Source organism: Octopus bimaculoides, chromosome 6 (genome assembly GCF_001194135.2).
Source record: "Octopus bimaculoides isolate UCB-OBI-ISO-001 chromosome 6, ASM119413v2, whole genome shotgun sequence".
Classification (NCBI taxonomy): domain Eukaryota; kingdom Metazoa; phylum Mollusca; class Cephalopoda; order Octopoda; family Octopodidae; genus Octopus; species Octopus bimaculoides.
The window spans coordinates 51,035,366-51,042,149 of record NC_068986.1 but is presented as its reverse complement, the minus strand read 5'-3'; the positions used below and the strand labels follow the sequence as shown (position 1 = coordinate 51,042,149).

Here is a 6,784-nt window from a genome sequence, read left to right as displayed (position 1 = left end):
CCCACTGCATGGCATCTTGGGCAAGTGTCTTCTACTATAGCCTCAGGCCGATCAAAGCCTTGTGAGTGGATTTGGTAGACATAAACTGAAAGAAGCCCGTCGTATATATGTATATATATATAAATGTGTGTGTGTTTGTGTTTGTCCCCCCTAGCATTGCTTGACAACTGATGCTGGTGTGTTTATGTCCCCGTAACTTAGCGGTTCGGCAAAAGAGACCGATAGAATAAGTACTAGGCTTACAAAGTCCTGGGGTCGATTCGCTCGACTAAAGGTGGTGCTCCAGCATGGCCGCAGTCAAATGACTGAAACAAGTAAAGGAGTAAAAAGTTACATTCCTTGCTCTTTTAGCCACACTTCTTAATTCAAAAGAATTAGCCATGAATTCTTTGTTTGTTTTCGGACGAAAACGCAGTGTGTATGGTCTTCACACAGCTTCTATAACACATCACTAACATTGAAAATGCTTCATTATATATTCTGCTTTAGAATGGTTGAAATTAGTGAAGACAGTAAAAAACAAAACTAGATTCCATCAGGGATCCTCAACCATTTTTTTATCTCTTTATTCTTTTTACTCTTTTACTTGTTTCAGCCTTTTGACTATGGCCATGCTGGAGCACCGCCTTTAGTCGAGAAAATCGACCCCAGGACTTATTCTTTAGAAGCCTAATACTTATTCTATCGGTCTCTTTTGCCGAACCACTAAGTTACAGGGACATAAACACACCAGCATCGGTTGTCAAGCGATGTTGGGGGGACACAGACACACAAACACATATATATATACATATATACGATGGGCTTCTATCAGTTTCCGTCTACCAAATCCACTCACAAGGCTTTGGTTGGCCCGAGGCCATAGTAGAAGACACTTGCCCAAGATGCCACGCAGTGGGACTGAACCCGGGACCATGTGGTTGGTAAGCAAGCTACTTACCACACAGCCGGACCCTTTTGATAACTATTTTATTCTGGTGGACCCCCATAGCCATTCCATGTTTAAAAACTAGTTTTATAGATACTTCTTTCAAGATTCCTATTTTGTTTTTCACAAATTAATTTGTGGGCTGAACTATGTATGTAAAATGGTAGAGAAAGAAACCTGTGTTTTGCAATACATACATTTAAAGCAAAATTTTTTTCAGGAGCCCTTAAAATACTATTGTGGATCCCAAATTTACAATTTTGATGCATAGACCCCACCCAAATTCTTAAATGGACCCTCAGAGGCCATATGGAACACAGTTGAGAACCACTGTTCAATATGAACAAGTTTTCATACTGAAAGGACTGGAGTTCAAAAACCACAAGAATTGGGTTCATCTTACTAGTAGCATTCGATGGTCAATATTTGCTTTCCTCTTATAAGAGTACCTAAAAAGAAACACTGTCTTTAAATTTATGTTGCAATCATAAGTGGTGACATTTCTGTTCTTGGATTTTCTGTTTTCTATATGGCGCGAAAAGAGAGAAAATGTGAAATAAATTACTTGGTTTTCTCTAATCTTTCTGTTCATAATGATGTTTAGTAGTGACCAAAGTCCAACTTTACAAAATAAACACTTGTGTACACCATAGTGCTTGCCAGTGATAGAGAATCTAGCAATTTATTTCCCAATATAAAACTTTTAAAATCAGTTTTATGCTGAGTTTGGTAAAAATGAAACACACAAAAACAAAATGGGGGGAAAAAAATGGGAATAAAAATTCAAACTATTTATATACACTTGACATTATTTCAGAGGGAAATCTCGAAAAAGAAAAATTTGCTGAATAGCTGTCTCTCGAACTCCCGAGCGAAGTGTGGGAGAGAAAAAAAAAGGTAAGGAAATGAAAAGGGGCAAAATGTAAACAAACATTTTAATTTTCGAGGGAAAAGAAGTTATAGTGACTCTTACTGTTTATTGAATGAAATAAGAAGACTGAAAAAAAAGAGTAAAAAATGCTACCCTCGGATGGTTCGCAAACTTAAAGGGTTTCTTGGACCTTCTGGCTACTAACCCGAGTACTGAAGGCAAGAAACGAGAACGTTTAATAAAGAGGCCTCATATTACACTCGAACTGCTAGACATAATAGTAAAACCTCCCTCAAAATTTTAAATAAAAAATAAAAAGACACATTGGATAATTCAACCCAAGATGCACATTGACTTAAAAAGAAAAAGGCGATTGTAACTTGATTTTGATTACGGGTCAGCTTGATCAGAGTAGACCTGGAGCTAAACAAGGTTCAGCCAGATAAAACCGTTATTTATCTGTGCACAGCTTTCGATAATTGAAAAAAAAAATCAATGGCTAGATAACTGTTAGAAAATTATTTCAACAAAAACACGTTTATGTTGTATAAAGGTTACATTTGAAAATAAAATAACGAGGTTTCTGCGCATAAATTCAGAGACACACAAGGATAAACCAGAAATTTATATCAGTGACTGACCTAATAAATGATGAACAGTGTTAAAAGGTTTTATTCCTTAAATAAAAAAAAGGGAATGAGAAATAATGTAATGTAAAGATAAGAATGAAGTTAAAATTTACCAAAATTTAATAATAGAAAAGAGTTGATTTGATTTACCTGGTAATTAAAATGAGAAACCAGCAAGGATAAACAAAATAAAAATGCCCCGATTAGAAATTCCAGGTTATAATTTAGACAGATAAAAGCGACCAGAACCCGAATAAGTTGTGTGAATGTTTGAGTATATACATGCTTGAGTTACTCCCGAAAATATTATAAGTCAACATGTGATACAAAAGGTAAAAATTGTGGACGAAAAGGCATCGCAGAGGGGAAGAAAAAAAAAAGCTTTTGATTTAATAGCAAGTAAGACGGGGTTAAAATTAAATTCACAAATACAAATAGATGTGTACATGAACTATAAAAAGAAGCACGTTGAAGTACTCCTAATATCTTTACAATTACATAGAAATAAATTAGTTGGAAGAGGATATCATTTTTTACCGTTTTCTAATAATTTTAAATCATGTCTTCTGTAGCAGTTTTGTTACTGAACAAGAGGCGCCATCTACAACATTTAGGGATGGCTTATTTAACTGACTGCTGCCGATTATTATTTACTAGCAACTATCATTAAAAAGAAAAAAAATCTTTTAAGAATTTCTGTATTAATTTTAATATAAATAATGTAAAAAAAATACTGCTCTGCTGAAAGTAGTAAAAAATATATATTAATCGTAATTATAAAAATTTAATCGATTATCAGGAAAGGCAAAAAACTAACCGGTCCCGACGACGTGTTGCACGGTTATCTTACGGAAAAGCACGAATAACTTTTGTTAGAGCTGAATGGTTGTTTTATATTGTTTAATCAGGAAGCTTTTTTAGTGTATTGCTTTTCAATTAATTAAACTATTTCAGTATTATCGTTACCGAATATATTAACCCACAACTGACAATGAAATATGTGCTACGTAATTAAATAGAATCAAGAATCGGGTTTAAAAAAAAGACAAACTTTTTGTGTACTAAAAAGGTGTGGCTTATCAAAAAGGAAATAAAATGGGTCTATTCTATAAATAAATGTGCTGAAGAAACAGTGGAACTTTGTTAATCCATACTAAACAGGGGAGGGTCTGTTTTAACCGATTGTCCGAGTTAACTGATGGTGAGGAGGGTTAATACTGTGATATATGCATTAATGAACATGGTACACAATAGCAAAATTATAGAAAATACTGTGAACATGATATAACAATTATAAATAGACAATTCGTCATACTAGTTCTTCGTGGGATTAGGCCACCTAAAATAAAGAACTATGCAGTACATGGTCTCATTCTCAATGTTTTACCAAAGACAATGAGTCTAATAAAATATATTCTGCATATTGTTAGATTCTTAGTTAAGCATAAAACATGAATCTTTTTATCTTATTTTTTACTTGCTTTAGTCATTGGACTACGGTCGTACAGGGGTACTACGTTGAAGAGTTCAGTCCAGTCATGAGCAATCTGCGACCCTAAGGACTATTACCCCTAACGAAAAATTACCTTAGCTTTTTTTTCAGGAGTGCGACTCGATGGATAATGAGTCATGTTTCATGCAGACTGCTTCTCGAAGGAGGTTGCCCATGCCTTATCTAGTCTCACAAATAGACCCCAGTGCTTAATTTTTTAAAGTTTGGTACTTATAGGTCTCATTTGCCAAGCTGCTAATTTGCGGGGACATAAACAAACTAACACCAGCAGTCAAGCTTAGTTAGTTAGTTGGCACTCCATCGCTTACGACGTCGAGAGTTCCAGTTGATCCGGTCAACGGAACAGCCTCCTCGTGAAATTAACGTGCAAGTGGTTGAGTACTCCACAGACATGTGTACCCTTAACGTAGTTCTCGGGGATATTCAGCGTGACACAGTGTGACAAGGCTGACCCTTTGAATTACAGGCACAACAGAAACAGGAAGTAAGAGTGAAAGAAAGTTGTGGTGAAAGAGTACAGCAGGGTTCGCCACCATCCCCTGCCGGAGCCTCGTGGAGCTTTTAGGTGTTCTCGCTCAATAAACACTCACAACGCCCGATCTGGGAATCGAAACCGCGATCCTATGACAGCGAGTCCACTGCCCTAACCACTGGGCCATTGCGCCTCCACAGCAGTCAAGCAATGAAGCAATAAAAAGAAGACAAACATACATACGCACACACACATATTCGACAGGCTTCTACAGTTTCCGTCCACCAAATTCATACACAAAGCATTGATCGGCCAGGCGCTACAGTAGAAGACATTTGTCCAAGGTGTTGAACGGTGGAACTAAACCCGAAACTACATCATTGTAAAGCAAGCTTCTTAACCATAAAGCTTTGGACTTCATAAAATATCTAATATTACAGTATGCAAAAATTTTAAATATTAATACAATATATTAGTTAATTTGATTTTACCTGCTACATGGTAGATTAGTTTTGTTGTGGTGGAAATGGGAGTAGAAATCATAACTTGTCAAGAGTTCATAGAGTTAGGATGTTCGATTGACCCTTGCTTCCACTCGAGGAAGAGAGTGAAAAGGGACTGGGTCAGCGATATGTAAGTTATCAATATCATCAACAGACATAGGACGAATTGGCTTGAAGATTAAGTTGAGTTTCAGTATGGAGTAGAAGGTTTAGTAACCCCAAAACACTGAGAATTTGCATCCAGGTCGCTGTATCTGATGCAAAAACAACTAAATAACACGAACGCGATTCACTCAATTAAGGAACTGACCACTAAGATATCTGGTAAAACAGGATCTCATTAGACAATTTCATCTTTGGCACGCTTTTTCTGATAAGGACATCAGCTAAATATTAAGCACATTCTAGACACTAGCCGGCAGCGTCCATAAGACATTAGTAGCATACGCTTGAACCGGCCAGCTGAGAATCAAGACCAATAGATGGCGAGGCGATGATGACAGCTAAACCACTGAGTTGCTAGAATCACACGATGACGGTACAATCATACCTGATCCAACAGCACCTCATTGAAACTTTGAATTATCAGCTCGGTATCAACATCTCTACTGTTGTTGGTAGTAATGACAATACATAGTTTGTTAACGATAAAAACAAATATTATGTATTCAAGATCTCAACGGAATTTGTCTTCTTTTCATCGATTCCAACTCAACCAAACCATAATATTGTTGATCACCAAAAAATCAGATTCGAACAGAAAATCGTCCGGTAACTACCATTTGAATGGAAATTTTGTTTTCACTACAAAATAGGTATCGCTGGGTTTGTACCGCCCCCTTCAGACCCAACTACACTCTCATTGAAAAATATAGAATACCTCATAAGTAATATAAACGTCCTAAATTCAGTGGCAGCGTTAATGAAGATGTTACGCGTTAATTTAATATCTTAAACTTATCTTTATTAATGTAAATCGAATTATACATAGATATTTTTAAAATTTTTATGCTGGTGCACCGCCTTTAGTCGAGCAAATCGACACCAGGACTTATTCTTTGTAAGCCTAGTACTTATTCTATCGGTCACTCTTGCCGAACCGCTAAGTTACGGGGACGTAAACACACCAGCATCGGTTGTGAAGCGATGTTGGAGGGATAAACACAGACACATAAACATATATATATATATATATATATATATATACAACGGGCTTCTTTCAGTTTTCGTCTACCAAATTCACTCACAAGGCTTTGGTCGGCGCGAGGCTATAGTAAAGGACACTTGCCCAAGGTGCCACGCAGTGGGACTGAACCCGGGACCATGAGGTTGGTAAGCAAGCTACTTACGACGCACCCACTCCTGCGTCTAGATATATACAAGATTTACACAGATATAGGAGTTAGAACTTGTGATCTGCCCGCGGACCTTTTTCTTTGGAAATTTTTGCCCGTCACAATAAAAAGTTTCCCCATCCCTCTTCTCGGGTCATCATTACACATATCCTGCACTAATCCTCAACAGAGTGCGATTGCTAGCTTCCCACCGACCACTCGTCGAGTAGAGTGACTGACCAAGCAGCTTACTAAATGCAAACACCAAATACATACAAGTATGTGTTATTAATGTTTTATTTTGAGATAAAACATTAAAACTTACTTGTAGAATTTTTGCCCATCTTCACTTTTGTGAAGTTTTAGTAGTCAGTGAAAGTAGACTTACATTTAAAATTAACTATATTATCATATTCTTTACTTGTATGTCCTCTTCGGAACAAGCCATAGGCTCGGGTACATGAAGTGCAGTGGGTGAAGGCGCACCCCTATAAAATTTGGGTCGGGGCAATGAAAATGCTTTGAATATCCCTC

The 6,784-nt window shown here is 36.9% G+C and overlaps 1 protein-coding gene across 2 annotated transcripts in view; it reads right to left on the bottom strand.

Moving 5' to 3' along the window:
* Positions 1-3,358, bottom strand: part of LOC106877670 (uncharacterized) — a 34,944-nt gene extending 31,586 nt beyond the window's left edge. The window contains exon 1 of one of the 2 annotated variants that reach the window (XM_052968729.1): positions 3,246-3,358. The gene's annotated coding sequence lies outside the window, so the exon portion shown is untranslated. Of the gene's footprint in view, positions 1-2,965; positions 3,077-3,245 lie in introns of those variants that run through there. The other variant, XM_014926619.2, reaches the window with a different exon arrangement.
* Between the last annotated feature and the right edge of the window lie 3,426 nt (positions 3,359-6,784).